This window comes from Schistocerca cancellata, chromosome 1, assembly GCF_023864275.1.
Source record: "Schistocerca cancellata isolate TAMUIC-IGC-003103 chromosome 1, iqSchCanc2.1, whole genome shotgun sequence".
Classification (NCBI taxonomy): domain Eukaryota; kingdom Metazoa; phylum Arthropoda; class Insecta; order Orthoptera; family Acrididae; genus Schistocerca; species Schistocerca cancellata.
In genome coordinates, this window is record NC_064626.1 from 769631246 (window position 1) to 769644777 (window position 13532).

A 13532-nucleotide genomic window follows, 5' to 3' on the forward strand; every position below is an offset into this window, starting at 1 on the left:
GTGGGGGGGGGGGGGGGGAGGACGAGGTGTACAGAACGCCAGAGTGTGGGCCAGGCTCTCACAGGGTATCGCCGTTTCATCATGTTCCTGTCATGATATCGCATTGGGAGACGTTTCTCTGGACGACGGCAGCTCATGGCGGACATATTTATAGTTTACAAGACCTCTCCTCTAGACTACAAGACGCGAACCCAAATTGTAGAATACTGATTGTAAGAAGAAGGTAGTGAACAGGTAAATATAAAATTGAGAACCGACATCAGCACACAAATAAGAAACAGTAAAAAAACCAGGCCTCCTAATATTGTGTAAAGCAAGAGCGTCCACCTGATAGACCATGAGCTTGAAAGCAATAAAACACAAAAACAATATCTAATCTTAGAATAACATTTCTCCCTTTCCTCATCTTTATCCTGTGATACTAGGCCGCCGCTTTTTTTTTTAACTTTGTGGCTGAATGTCCTAATGGAGTCAGTAGAAGGGAGGGAAATTTTGCGCCTTATTTGCCTGCGAACTGTGTAAACTTTCTTCTGTTTGCTATCATATTACAATTGCTTGTCGTGTCTCCTGAGGTGGAGACGGAGGCCAGCCCTTAGTTAGCATAAACGAGCGAGGAAAACCACCTAAAAGCAGCACTCAGGCTGGACGACGAACAGGACAAAAGGCCTTTTATTCGCCGCGCGGATTCCACTTGGGTCTTATTCACCTCGCCGCCTCGCAAGTTAATTTGACAACCCCGCTGCAGCTAATTTTCTTGGGACATGTGCTTTTATTCGACCACCTGCACGTAATTTTTGGCGCTTCACGTGACAACAGGAGAATAGTAAGGCTGGTGTCTTGGACGTGCAGCTGTGTGAGCTGCCCAGAGCTACACGAAGTGTCAAGAAGATGGAAAGCCTTCCCGCGTTGCCGCTGAAGGCTCGGGAACGAATACAGCACCACATTTCCGCTCTCCGCTAAACAGCAAGTATGGCAGGTCCCGCCATAGCCTTCCCACGTCATTTCCACGGCGTATAAAGAACGGCAGCAGACTTGATTACATACATGCAAACAATGATGGCGTTCGAGATCAACATTTGAATCACAAAACATCAGTCTCGTTTCCTGACTGCCAGTTCCGTTATGCGCTCGCATTTCGTACTCTCGTATTAGCGCTTGTTGTGGGGGCGGCAATTAGCAGTGGCACAGTTAGCAGAGCGGTAAAGTGGAATACGGTGTAGCTCCCGAAGGCGGAAGCGGCGAGGTTTCCACGTGGCCGCCGAAACTTTAGGTGTGCGGGGGCGGCGCGGCGCGGGCCCAGCCCCCAGCTCAACCTCAACCTCACCTCCGAGGGCGGGAGCTCGCGTCCGATACAACAGGTGCGGCCAGGGCAGGGCGTGTCAATTTATGTATTTGTTTAGGCAACTGCAATTTAAAATAGTGTAGTCAAGTGGTTCTGTGCTGAAGTGTTTATGCCATTTCCAGAAGTTCTGAGCTACCAGACACGTTATTAGTAACATTCGTTCTGGCAGTAACATTATTATTTTTTTCCTCTGGCAGTGCTTTGTGTGTGTGCGTGTGTGTGTGTGTGTGTGTGTGTGTGTGTGTGTGTGTGTGTGTGTGTGAATGTTTGTGTGTGTGTGTGCGTGTATGTGTGTGTGTGTGTGTGTGAGTGTCTATGTGAAAGAGGGGGACCGGGAGGGGGGGGGGATACATTATTATTCGAATTTCCCTTTAACGAAACTTCTGAAAGTAGATACAACGCTCGAAAGTAATTGTATTTATTGTACTTTTAAGTCAAAGTAAACGTAAACCATGATTAACTACGAATCATCATATTGTAAGAATTGATGCTGAAGAATAATATAGTTAATGAGAGTACTACTGGAGTTAGCATCGCATTATATTTAGCAGATCATGCGACGCAGTCATGTTCTGTTCCTATAAGCACCCAGCTGTTTACTATGGAACTGTCATTTGCGGATCAAATGGTTCAAATGGCTCTGAGCACCATGGGACTTAACTTCTGAGATCATCAGTCCCCTAGAACTCAGAGCTACTTAAACCTAACTAACCTAAGGACATCATACACATCCATGCCCGAGGAAGGATTCGAACCTGCGAGCGTAGCTATCGCGCGGTTCCAGACTCTAGCGCCTAGAACCGCTCGTCCACCCGGCCGGCATTTCCGGATAAAATATGCAGTGTATGGTGATCATTTTTAGGTACGGAAAAGGGACGTAAAATACCAACTGATATTAGCACCCAACGTCAACAAACGATCTTAGTAGATGAATAGATCATAAATTATAAAATTCCACAAACAGTGACATGAGCATCACAAAAATACAAGTAGGTCATCATTTACACAAGAAAAGAACATAATCAAACTAATAAAGTGTATCATGCAATAAAATACAGTAAAGTTCCATACAGAGCTGAGGAGCTATCTGAAACAGAAAATTGAGGGTAGTGAGAAACGAGTGGAAAGACCGAAGCATCAAAACAACGCAGACAACTCTTCAAAATATTTTGCAATTAATTTGTCAGTGGAAGACGGAAGTAGCCGAATAAAAGCGCGGTAAATGGGTCGGGAAACGTTTCTTTGTAAATACATTCTCGCCTAAACACTAAAAATTGAAGTAGCTCCGCATATTAAAAGGAGGGTGAGCTTTTAATGTAGCAGAATGTCCATATCTGCTCACAGTATGATATGGTGCATTACAGCGAAATATCGGGCGCTTGCTGTTCACATTATGGGTACGGTGCAGACTGTAGAAGTTTCGAGAACGAGCACACACCACAAATAACAAAAATCGTAGCACGATAAGAAAGAGCTTGTAGTGTAGCACGATCTGATCCAGTCGAAGAACAGAAAGTGAGTATCGTATTTAGTGAGAAATAAATAAACAATAAACACTGCGACCTCCCGAAGTTCAATTCACTCAGAATATTGGTCGTGCGTGTTTGTTTGTTTTTGTGTGTGTCTATGTGTGTGTTGACGTAAATACAAAGAGGTTTAAACTTCTCCATGTAACACTACGATTCGTAACAGAAACAATTTACCGAATACTGAGTCATACTGTGAATGGTCTGTTAGATTTAAGAGGCAGTTGCAGTCTCATCGTATTAGAAACGGTTATAGTTATCACGAGATAAATTATCGTCAAACCTTATTTCAATCAATTTCCCTCATGAACCCCTACCTCCATCTGTACATTAATAAAAAAGATGTACGAAATAAATTCGGCTTAGTCAAAGTTTCTAGGGTACAAACCGCGCCACAGCCATTTCATTTGTCGCCACACATCCTCAACTATGCTCGCACGACAGGAGAATGTAACAGGAACCTCGTAAAGCAAAACCCGTTCTGTCCATTGACCACGTGGATACCTGGCGTGTGATTTACGTCTGCGTTCTGCCAATTCATTTTAAAACCGTTTTGACGGGCGGTGAATTTATTTGATTTACGGTTGCATTTAATACGCTACACGCTTGTAAAATTCTCTCTGGCAATATAGCTGTAGCTAACGTGACGTGGAAGAAATTACGACACTAAACCGAAATTGTGTTAAAGCTGGCGTCGATTTTTAAATGAAGTTTTATTGCTTTATGGTTTTTGATGCAGCGGGCTTATAAGCAATAAAAAGCTCGGTGACAGCCCAAACCGGTTTGGCCCCATTCACAAATAGCGCCGGCTGTCACTCGCATAGTTCCATTGAGAACGACAACTTCGGCCCGCACGCAACGCGGTCGACTGCTTGTGACAAGCAACATGCATGCCTCGCGTCAGGCGCCGTGCCCCTCACAAGTTTCGTTGTTTCTTTTGCTGCCTTAAACTGCGGTGTTCAGTTATCACTCGCAGTTAGTATCTCTCAGTCGTGAAATCTGAACATCATAGATTCGTTTAGGGCCAAAGAAGGAACGTAGCGGATAAGCTGTCGACATTAATCTTTTGACTCTTTTAGAAACAACAAACTTGCAAATACAGCTTGGAATTACATACATCTTTACAAAAAATTTTGTGTCTGACCACTTGATTCAAATAACTTCCGAAATTCAATGAGTTTTCTTTTCCCGTTGTATTTCAATGGACGATGGGCAAGAAGTGTACCAATCAGAAATTCCGTCCTCGATGTCTAGGGATGATTTTGTTTTTCGATGAGTATGTTTCTCCATAGCAGATTACCTGGTTTGTTCTGTTTCCCTATACTTCAAAACACTTCTGTCCTTCCGATACGCAGGTTGTCTCCTAAACTCTGACTCGAAGTATCAATAAAATTATTCTGGGTGTACGTCAGAGTCATACGTGCTAAAACTACTGCCCTTTCGGCTACTATTGAGGGTAGCTTTCGTCAGAGTTACCCTAATGAAGATGCCTACAGTAGCAGCTGAAACGTCTGTAGTTTTAACACGTATTGTAAGTAGGTTGTTTAGGTTTTTATGTTGGTAACGTCAAGTAGCGAGCGCCCTGTATGAAAATCACTGGCTGTCCTGTGTGCAGTCTGTGGCTGGTTGGCACTGTTGGAATATTCGCTATTGTAGTGTTGGGTAGTTGGATGTGAACAGCGCGCAGCGTTGTGCAGTTGGAGGTGAGCCGCCAACAGTGGTGGATGTGGAGAGAGAGACGCCAGAGTTTTGAGCGGACGATCTGAACGTGTGTCCGTCAGAAAAAGGAAATTTGTTTAATTGGATGTCACAATAATGACATTTGAACGCTACTAAGGTAAATACTTTGTTTGTTCTCTATCAAAATCTTTCATTTGATAACTATGCCTGTCAGCAGTTAGTGCCTTCAGTAGTTAGAATCTTTTATTTAGCTGGTTGTATTGGCGCTCGCTGTATTGCAGTAGTTCGAGTAACGAACATTTTTGTGAGGTAAGTGATTCATGAAAGGTTCAAAATGGTTCAAATGGCTCTGAGCATTATGGGACTTAACATCTATGGTCATCAGTCCCCTAGAACTTAGAACTACTTAAACCTAATTAACCTAAGGACATCACACAACACCCAGTCATCACAAGGCAGAGAAAATCCCTGACCCCGCCGGGAATCGAACCCGGGCGCGGGAAGCGAGAACGCTACCGCACGACCACGAGCTGCGGACGTTCATGAAAGGTATAGGTTATTTTTAGTCAGGACCATTCTTTTGTAGGGATTATTGAAAGTCAGATTGCGTTGCGCTAAAAAATATTGTGTGTCAGTTTAGTGATGATCGGAATAAGTAAAGAGAGAACTGTCTGAGTACGTCCAGTTTTGCTCAGCAGTTTGAAATTCAAATAACGTTAGTACCAGCACAGTAATTCATAATTTTTCTAAGCGTTCAGTATGGCCCTGTCACGCAATCAAAAGAATTTTGTAGACAAGAACTCCTGCCGCGAAAGTGTACACTTGTGTATCTGAGGCAATTATTATTGTGCAGTAGGCGACGTCTGAATGCTATAGTTCGTAGTTAACAGAACATTTCCTCTGACAAATTTAATATCATACTATGACAGTAGCTTCTTCGATGAACTAAAAATTCTGTTTTTCCATTCTTGTTATACTCAGCCTAGTTACTGTCCTCAGGCCGAAAACTAGCCTCTTGCATCTCTCCACGCTATTGTATCCCGCGCAAGTCTCTTCATTGCAGTATAACAGCTGCACCCTATATCAGTTTGAATGTGCGCATTGTACTCATCTCTTGGGCATCCTCTACAGTTTTTACCACCCACCCTTCCAAAATGGGCAAAATGGGCATTGCTCGATGCCTCAGGATGAGTCCTATCAATCAACCCCGTCTTTCAGCTAAGTGGTGCCATAATTTTTTTTTTTTTTTTAATTCGGTCCAGTACTTCTTCATTAGTTATTCGACCACCCATCTAATCTTCTGAATCCTTCCGTAGCATCACATTTTAAAAGCTTCTATTCTCTTCTTCTCTGAACCGGTTAATGCCTTTGTTTCACCTCTAAAAAAAACTTCCGAACATTAAATATATATTTGATATTAAGAAACTTCTCTTTTCCAGTAACACTATTCGTGGTATGGACAGTCTGCATTTTATATTCGCTCTACTTCGGTCATCATGAGTTAATTTGCTGCCCGAATAGCAAAACTCATATACGGATTTACTACAGCAGAAACATCACATTTCAGTAAGAGGACGCTCATCATCAGGGAAAGGTCGGCCCGAAATGGACTGAAATTCTAGTACTTTTCTCTTGTTTTCACGCCATCGTTTTAGTTTAATATTAGAACTGTTCTTCGTCCCCTACAGTGCTTCCTTTCATCTACGCTCCCGCTTCCGAATCCTTGTTTCACTGGTGTATCGCACAGTTTCTGCAGAATTCACCCATAATTGCAACAAAAGAAAACCTTAAGTCTTGTGTTTTGGGAAGCCGCTCAGTGCAAGACGTCGGATGACTGGCACAGAATCTCACTCACTAAGACACTTACTAATATTTAAAGGTTCACGAAAACGGAAAATTGCAGTGCGATACGCAAAAGTATACAGCTGTAGGACTGAATTCTGCAGGGTGCACCACAGTTAACAGAGAAAACTGACACGGGTCAAAGTATACGACAACAGAAGAAAAAACGTTCCAGATACCATGGTTCTGCAAAGGACCCATTGACGAAATAATTGCAGTCTTGTTACTGTAGTATTTAGGACGAATATTTTTCAGATGTAAGCTCTTCGATTAAGTTCCCAACTAATTGGACACAAGTTTTATGCATGGCCAATGGTGGGAAATATGGTAGATGCATGACGCGGCATCGGCACATTTTTCTGCTCACGTAAGACGGTATCTGAGAGGCCCTGTGCCTTGTCCTCCAAGATCACCTAACTTCACTCCTCAGAAGTTGTCTGTCTCCTATTGGTATGCTTCAAGAATTCGAGCAGCGAACTGTACAACCTTGTCAAGATTTACTGAATGATCTGGGCGTTTGAAAGTGCACATAAGTCACTGCAGAGAGTCCAAAGGAGAGGAAGACACGTGGAACACATCGTTGAACGGGTAGGAGTATACCGTAAATTGTAATAGTAATTTCTTGTTAACATAGGCCATGGGTGCTATTAGAAATGTGATGTTTTTCGTCACTTCTCCATCCAGCTGGGCTCAGAAGCGTACGTACAAAGACAGCAGTTCATATTACAATTCGGTGTGGCTCGCAACCACAATTGTCTTGCAAACTGCTCGTTTGCGGACGTATGTATAGCGGAATATTTTTGCTTATGTTATCGTACAATTTCCCCAGCGTCATTTTTTGCTATTAATTATGATACGTCCTGTATATGGCTACGTTATTATCAACAAAGACTAAATTAAGTGGAAATCTACATGAAACATACATGAATCGCGCTAAACACTATTCTGCGATGAAAGTTCCTGGCAGATTAAAACTGTGTGCCCGACCGAGACTCGAACTCGGGACCTTTGCCTTTCTGCGATACTTGCGCATCCCTCAAGGAACTGATTGTAGCCCTCCAGGAACTGATTGTAACTCATGACGTGCAACAGCTGAGACCTCCTCGGACCTAGTACGACGATCTGCCTGTCTCTGAAATTAGACAGAAATCCGCTGTAATAAAAATAGACTGCTTCTGTAATCAGTAAACGACGTGGTAAAGCTACGGGCAGTCAGACCGATATTAAAATTTATTCCTGAAAATCAACTTAACTGTAATAAGTATAGATGTATTCCCTAAATCGACATCTGGAAATTTGTGCCGTACTGGGACTCGAACCCGGATTTCCCACTTATTGCGAGCGATCGCCTTACCACTTGGGCTATCCGAGCACGCTCCCCGAACCGCCCTAAACGTTCATACGTCCACACTTAGCTATTTCTTCACATTGATTGTTAATTCCGGTCCGCTGACAGCCTAAGTGGTCAGGGGACCGCTAGCAATAAGTAGGAAATCTGGGTTCGAGCCCCAGTACGGCACAAATTTTTGTATGTGGCATGAGGTGGTACACCTATACCTATTACAGTTAAGTTGAAGTTCAGGAGCGTTCTACGTAGAATTTCAGTATTTGACAGTGTAGTTTGTCATCATATATAAATGCAGTCATTTCGTTCCTATAAAACAACATTGTAATCAATGTTTTTCTCGTACTCCTGAACAATAGAGCATCTACAACTGTTATGTCAACGTTGGGAAATGAGAAATTAGTGACGAGTACTGAAGCGTAATCGTGGAGGGCGATTTCACCTCTGGAGGCATATAACCTTTTAAATCATGCGAACGAGCGATGGAAGTGTCTCATTAGCACTGCCTTCTGTCCCGAATAAACGATTTAAATGAGAAGTCTGTGTCCCGCCGACGCATATGAAGCCGACCCCGATTAACGACACATTATATGCATAAATCCCGGCCGCATAAATTTATTCCGCAGGAGGCCGTGCGTACGCAACTGGCCGTAACAAGTCCTGGTGAGCAGAGCATCTAGATAGCGGAGCATGAAATACTGCGCGCAGATTGCGCCGTACACGTGGCACGGCAGGAATTAAAATTATCGCCGGCGCTGAAAGCATCGGAAATCGGCGGGATAAATACATTGTTGACAATTCATTACGAATTCCGCGGATAAATCATATGTAAATAAATGCGCGCGGCCGAGGCTGGCGCGCAGCCCGTGCGCACAGCAACGCGGCGCGCCGCCCGCCTGCGCGCTCCTCCGCCCCCGCAGAGCGCGGGGTGGCACGCGCGTACGTACCGCACACGCACCGACGCACCGCCGGCGCCCGCAAAGCGGATTTGCGCGTGCAACCATCCGCCCCCGCCACCGCCCCGCCTCCGCCCCTGAATGTCGGCTCGTGCCTATGCGCGCTCGGCAGGTGCCGCAGCCGCCGCTAGTCTGGACCTGGCAACTTCGTGTGCACTGGAAACCATTCTTGCTCAGCACTGTGTAACGTCTCACTCTAAGCGCGCCATGCTCTCAACCGCCGGTGATTCAACAACAATTTTTTTTCCGTCCCTCTGACGGCCTCTTCGGGCGATACTCCGTATCTTCCCCTCCACTGCAACCCTCTTCATTTCCGCATACGAGAGGTGTTCAAAAAGTGTCGGGATTTTTATAATTTCGCGGATTATATCAGTCGTATTTGCGTGATTTTTCGTTCTTGTGTTGGTGAACATGTCTGAAAAGTTTCTGCACACTGCATGTGTTATTTGTAGAGAAGATTGCATGTGTTTCCTTAAAAAGCACTCCATCTTCAGGCCACGAGTGGCCTACCGGGACCATCCGACCGCCGTATCATCCTCGGTGGAGGATGCGGATAGGAGGGGCGTGGGGTCAGCACACCGCTCTCCCGGTCGCAAGATGGTATTCGTGACCAAAGCCGCTACTATTCGGTCTAGTAACTCCTCAATTGGCATCACGAGGCTGAGTGCACCCCGAAAAATGGCGACAGCACATGGCGGCCTGGATGGTCACCCATCCAAGTGCCGACCACGTCCGACAGCGCTTAACTTCGGTGATCTCACGGGAACGGGTTGTTTCCTTAAAAGTGGCGATTATTGCTTTGTTTAAAAATCGGTGAGAGAATTTGCATTACATTTTGCTACAAGAATGGAATAAAACGCAACAAAGTTTTAGAAACCTTAAAAACAATAACATTGCTTTTGTTGAGTCCACTATGATAAAAGGCGGGTTGACAGTTGTATAAGTGTTCCCAAGATAGTCATGAAGAAGTTGAACACGGCGGAAGTTCTGGAGGCCGCAACACAACAACCACTGCGAAAACCTGGTAAAAGTGAACGAAATGACTATGAATGATTAAGAACAATCGCCGAATCACAATCGGAGAAGTTACTGATGATATTGGAATATCAACTGGCTCGTACTGTGAAATCTTTTCGAATCTTTTGGGTATGACACGCGTGACAGCAAAATTTGTGCCAAAGGTATTGAACGAAGAAGCAAAAACAGTGGCGAACCGAAGTTTCTCAGGAGTCACTAAATGAAGTCAGCAACTTTGCAGGATTACTGAAACGTGTGCATAACATGTGACGAAACATGGGTGTACGGGTATGACGTCGAAACTAAGGCTCAATTGTCCCAGTGGAAGCATTCTGGAGCGCCATAATCGAAAAAAGCTCGGCAAGCGCGGTCGAATGTGAAGCTTCTGCTCACTGTTTTCTTCAATTTTAACGGGCATAATGCATCACGAGTCCTCACCAAAAGGTCAAAGCATCAATAAGGAGCACCACGCCGTTTGCGAGAAGCAATCCGAAAATAACTCCCAGATTTGAGCGAAGCAATTCATGACTTTTGAAAAACGATTATGCATCTGGTCATTCTTCATTGCTTGTTCTTGAATATTTGGCAAAAAAAAAAAAAAAAAAAAATGAAACACTATAATGATGCCCCAGCCTCCATATTCGCTATACGTGGTCCCGTGTGACTTTTTTCCTTTCCCAAAACTAAAGAGAACCTTAAAGGGCCGTCGTCTTACAAACTAAACTAAACTCCGCCCGAACACGTCTCGGAAGGCCCAACGGTACGGGACCGACCTTCATGTCATCAATGGAGGCAGATATGGAGGGGTATGTGATCAGCACACCGCTCTCTCGGACGTTTTCAGTTTTCGCGACCGGAGCCGCTACTTCTCAATCAAGTAGCTCCTCAGTTTGCCTCACAAGGGCTGAGTACACCCCGCTTGCCAACACCGCTCGGCAGACCGGATGGTCACCCATCCAAGTGCTAGCCCAACCTGCCAACGCTTAACTTCGGTGATCCGACGGGAACCGGTGTTATCACTGCTGCAAGGCCGTTGGCTCCATCATTTTACAAACTTAGGCGAAATTAAAAGCGCTTCGCTGAAACAGCTAAGTGCTATCCCAAAGACTATGTTCCAAAAGTGCTTCGTAAATTGGGAGACGTGCTGCATAAGTATATAATATCTAACGGCGACTATTTTGAAGGAAATAACATTAATGTAGACGAATAAATAAAGCCATTTTCAAAACAAGAAACTTCCCGATAACTTCTGAAAGTACATCGAATATACGAGGGTGATCAAAAACTAAGGATACAAAGCCTGCAGTGAAACGTGTATATTTTCTTTCACACAACCAATACAGCCAACTGGCACTACATACGTAAGGCTATTTTTCGACATAGTCTGCACATCGGACACTTGTCGCTTGGTGAGATGAGTTTAAGTATACCATTGTGTTAACACATAACGAATCGTGCAGATCTTCATTGGGGCTTGAATCCCAGACCGTCCAACAGTACACAAGAATTGGTCGAACGAGCGTTTCATAAGCGAAATCCAACGTACGTGAACAAGCTGCCTCTGGATTTTTGCTATAAATCTTAATCTGGCACTGCCTTCCCCACGGCTATATTTACGTTGTCGATCCAACTCAACTGCTCCCAGTGGCTACTTGTCGCCTGCCGTTGATTGCAGTGACTGATCATCGTCGGGCCGTCATACGGTATCTCATCTTTCTGTTTATTTAGGCGCGTTTCAAGTTATATTTGTTTGTATTAATGGTTAGTAGGCCCCATGTGCTATCGTCTTCAAATCTTTCTGCACTTGATAGCAATTTCCGATCAACGTCAGGACACAACTGCCTCGTCTGCAAGCACTCTCTCAGAGATCCGGTATTATCTGCTAGGTCATAAAAAAAAGTGTCTAACAAGAACAGTGAGGCACCCAGAAGGGAAGGAGTAAACGAAATGAAACCTTATGGGTTGAGAGGGTATGTTACGTTATTTCAGTGACTACAAAATGGAGTCAAAAGCAACGAACTTGGCAGTATGATCCCATTTACCAGTATGGCGTTACAGCCCCTCTGGCCTGGATGAGTGCACTGATCCAGTTGGGAAGAGTGTTAGAGAACCGTTCCATCCAGTCCTGAGGCACAAACATACCATAACTGATCTTTCATATTCGATATAAGTCTCCATATCGGTTTAGACACTTGTTTCTGCGTGGGATGAGTTTGAGTACACCTCTCCCGAGGCGAGCTTGCCCACGACTATTATAACTGGCCCCACGCCCATTACATCGGAGGCAGATTTCGGGACATTGCCGGCCACGGGCCACCTCAGCATCATGCAGAAAGTTCAGAGAGACACGTATCATGTGCGAACGAGCGTTGTCCTGTTGAAAAATTGCACCACGATACTGTCGCATGAGAACGCAGGATGTCACTGACGTACTCTTGCGTCCTAACAGTTCTCTCAGTAACTACCAGCCGTGATCTGAAGTCATTCCCAAGTAGTTCCCGCACCATGGGACGAGGAGTAACAGCGTTGAGCTTCTCCAACACAGTGAAAGAAAGGGACCTTTCCCTAGGTCACTGCGCCGGCCGCGGTGGTCAAGCGGTTCTAGGCGCTTCAGTCCGGAACCACGCGCCTGCTACGGCCGCAGGTTCGAATCCTGCCTCGGGCATGGATGAGTGTGATGTCCTTAGGTTGGTTAGGTTTAAGTAGTTCTCAGTTCTAGGGGACTGATGACCACAGATGTTAAGTCCCATAGTGCTCAGAGCCATTTTGAACCTAGGTCACTGCCACGCCCCCCGACAGTGGTCGTTCGGGGTATTGCAAAACCGTGATTCACCGTTGAACACAACGCGGCGCTGTTCATTAGCAGTCCATGTTTACTGATCACGCCACCACTGTGAAACCACATGGTAAGCTGAAACTAAATAAACTGCAAACAGACGCTAAGTGATGATTCATTAACGACCAGCGCCTCCGGTCGTGTAGCGATCCCCGATAGTTTAGTATACAACTGAACACCTCCAGAGCTTTACTCTTGCGATAACAGACTACCGGTGCTTCATCTCCTATACTATTCGCCCCAGTCCTCAACCACGTATCTCTTCACGATGTAGGCTTATGTGTCGGGGCGTCTCCGTGTCCTTATCTGTGTGACACTACTAACAACCCAAAGATGTTGCTTTAACGCAGCGAAACCAGTCAATAATAAATCATCATTTAACAGCTGTTTGCGGTTTATTCAGATTCAACTTACCATGAATTTCCGCGGCTGTGGCTGCCAATATTATTAAGCTGTACCTCCAAACGCAGCCGTTTGCGTTGTAGCGTCAACGGCAGTCTACCCATGGGACGACAATTGCCTGCTGCTAGTTTTCGGCCAGTGGTGCTGGATAACACACAGTGCTCCTGGAAGTCCATTAATTTTTTGCGGACATGTGCAGATGTGAAGAGGTTATGATGTGCTTAGTGCACAGTAAGAAGCTCCTTCCATGTGGCGGTCAGACGTGGCCGACTGGAACCTTGACAATGGGTATGCCTCCCCTCACGTTCCCTTGCAGTCCTGCGTTGGGACACTGTCACATCTGAATACTGCACGATTCGGCCAGCTGGCGAAATGGACACCCAAAATGAGGCCACTTTCAAACACTGCCAGGCGGCAGTAACGCTGTATCACACGAATACGCACCGTCTCCGTGTCGTTCACTATGACCACTCTCGACATCTGACACGGTTCACGCCCCTTATACATCTTACCAGACTTGGTAACAACACTAAACACGAACAACACTACGAACTATTGTGGCCTTTGTACCTGTCAAAGGAAATTG